At 46.9% G+C, this 3,102-nt stretch overlaps 1 pseudogene across 1 annotated transcript; it reads left to right on the plus strand.

Annotated features, from left to right (window-relative positions):
- The first annotated feature begins 1,474 nt into the window (after positions 1-1,474).
- On the plus strand, positions 1,475-2,698 carry LOC105542788 (annotated as a pseudogene). Its single transcript, XR_001006523.1, has one exon. The product of XR_001006523.1 is annotated as a histone deacetylase 3 pseudogene (transcript).
- The last annotated feature ends 404 nt before the right edge of the window (positions 2,699-3,102 follow it).

The following is a 3,102-nucleotide window of genomic DNA, read 5'->3' on the forward strand; positions in this document are numbered from 1 at the left end:
ACAGATGCTGCTCCCTGTACCCACCCTGGCCACAGCCCCACACTCCAGGCTGCACAGCTGGCTCCCAACGACAGCATGGGATCCCAAAAACCCATGACTGAACTCTGCCCCGCAACTTGGAGAATGACACTTGTTCTGAGACCAAAACCAAGAGGTGGCTTAGATTTGTCCCATGGTAGTTCATGTGGGAGTGGAGAGAATAGAGTGCGATGACATATCTGTATAACACTTAACACTGCAAACTTTCCTTTGTTCATTAGGAGACCCAACCTCTCTACTGGATGTTTTACAAATACAGAATTTACTGGCATTTAAGACTATTGCTGTAAGTTTATGTTGGGAGTAACAATGGTCAAAGTAGAAGATCATTTTTACTTTTCTATACCATCTATGCATGGAAGTCTACCTACATGGCCCATACAGGCTTATCATATGACCTTGTAACTGCTTTCATCTTGACTTCTCCAGGACTCAAAGAACAGTCAAGGTAACCCACAATCAGGACCATACCTAAGACCAAACTGTGAGGCTGAGGTCTGTAATCCCAGCAGTTTGGGGGGCCGAGGTGGGAGGATCGCCTAAGCCCAGGAGTTCAAGACCAGCCTGGGCAACAGAGTGAGACTTCATCTACAAAAAAAAAAAAAAAAAATTTAATGTTTTTAAAAATTAAAAAAACACTCTGAGGTTCTTTGGTCTCTGCTGTGGCCACATTTCTCTATTCATTTCCCTTGACTTCCCTTTCAGAAGATGACAAGCACGGGAATTCAGTTATTTGCCACAAAATCATTTAGCAAATCATTAAGGCAATCCTGAAACAGAAAAAATGTAGTTCTTTTGTTCCCTAGGGAATAGTGACATCAACAATATCAGGACCAAATTAGATTATATCAAAAGCCATAGCAAACATTTTCCTGGGCCAGGCACTGCACTAAGCACTTTATATGCATTATTCTATGTAACCCTTACAAATCTATTCATATTACTATTCATATGCCCATTCTACAGATTAGAAATAAAGGCTAAAAAAGGTTCAGTAACTCACCCAGAGGTTCACAGCTAATAAATGCCAGATCTGACCCTGAAGCTTCAGAGTGCCTGACCCCACAGACTATGCCTTTAACCACCAACTACTTTGCCTCCTTATAGTCTTAAATAATGCAAGATTGGAGGGGCTGGCAGCAGGCGGTGGAGGCACGGGGCCTGCTCCCGCTGGCGCCATGGCCAAGACCGTGGCCTATTTCTACGACCCTGACGTGCACAACTTCCACTACGGAGCTGGACACCCTATGAGGCCCCATCACCTGGCATTGACCCATAGCCTGGTCCTGCATTACGGTCTCTATAAGATGATCCCCAGTGTTTTCCGGGCTCTTTGAGTTCTGCTTACGTTACATGGGAACATCTCTGCAAGGAGCAACCCAGCTGAACAACAAGATCTGTGATATTGCCATTAACTGGGCTGGTGGTCTGCACCATGCCAAGAGGTTTGAGGTACCACCCTCAGGTGCTTTACATTGATATTGACATCCACCATGGTGACGGGGTTCAGGAAGCTTTCTACCTCACTGACCAGGTCATAACGGTGTTCTTCCACAAATAGGGAAATTACTTCTTCCCTGGCACAGGTGACATGTATGAAGTCGGGGCAGAGAGTGGCCACTACTACTGTCTGAATGTGCCCCTGCGGGATGGCATTGATGACCAGAGTTACAAATACCTTTTCCAGCCAGTTATCAACCAGGTAGTGGACTTCTACCAACCCACATGCATTGTGCTCCAGTGTGGAGCTGACTCTCTGGGCTGTGATCGATTGGGCTGCTTTAACCTCAGCATCCGAGGGCATGGGGAATGTGTCGAATATGTCAAGAGCTTCAATATCCCTCTACTGGTGCTGGGTGGTGGTGGTTATACTGTCCGAAATGTTGCCCGCTGCTGGACATATGAGACATCGCTGCTGGGAGAAGAGGCCATTAGTGAGGAGCTTCCCTATAGTGAATACTTCAAGTACTTTGTCCCAGACTTCACACTTCATCCAGATGTCAGCACCCGCATCGAGAATCAGAACTCATGCCAGTATCTGGACCAGATCCGCCAGACAATCTTTGAAAACCTGAAGATGCTGAACCATGCACCTAGTGTCCAGATTCATGACGTGCCTGCAGACCTCCTGACCTATGACAGGACTGATGAGGCTAACGCGGAGGACAGGGGTCCTGAGGAGAACTATAGCAGGCCAGAGGCACCCAATGAGTTCTGTGATGGAGACCATGACAATGACAAGGAAAGCGATGTGGAGATTTAAGAGTGGCTTGGAATGCTGTGTCCCAAGGAATTTCTTTTCACCTCCTGGTTGGACTGGAGGGAAAAGGAGTGGCTCCCAGAGTCCTGGAGTGGTCACCCCAGGGCTTTTGCTGACTCTGGGAAAGAGTCTGGAGACCACATTTGGTTCTCGAACCATCCACCCCCTTTTCCTCTCTCTCCCAAGGCCTGACAATGGTACCTATTAGGGATGAGATACGGACAAGGATAGCTATATGGGACATTATTGTCAGTGGGCCCTGGAGGTCAGTCGCTAGCCCCCCTTGTCCCTTATTTCTTCTCTGCTTCACTCCAACCCACAGATTTTGAGGGATGAATGGGTAGACAAGGACTGAGATTGTCTCTGACTTCCTCCTCCCCTTGCTTCCAGGGAAGATGAAGAGAGAGGGATTTGGCAGGCGCTATGGCTCCCTAACACCTGAATCCCAGCTGATGGGAAGTATGTTTTCAAGTGTGGGGAGGATATGAAAATGTTCTGTTCTCACTTTTGGCTTTATGTCCATTTTACCACTGTTTTGATCCAAAAACTAAGTTAGTAATTTTTGTAAAAAAAAAAAAAAAATAATAATAATAATAATAATGCAAGATGAGTACTTAAAGCAAACAGGGTACCCAGGCTGGGGTCTGCAGGTAGGGGTAGAAAATCCAGACCAGCAAGCCAGGAATGGCTGCAGCACTACTCAGAGCAGTAGCAGGAATCTCCCTATGCCTCAGGGTGTGCCTCTAAGAAATGGCTACAACCCATAGCTCTGGCCAGGTAGCCAGGAACCAGAGAGGAGAAGG

This window comes from Mandrillus leucophaeus, unplaced genomic scaffold, assembly GCF_000951045.1.
Source record: "Mandrillus leucophaeus isolate KB7577 unplaced genomic scaffold, Mleu.le_1.0 Scaffold268, whole genome shotgun sequence".
Taxonomy (NCBI): domain Eukaryota; kingdom Metazoa; phylum Chordata; class Mammalia; order Primates; family Cercopithecidae; genus Mandrillus; species Mandrillus leucophaeus.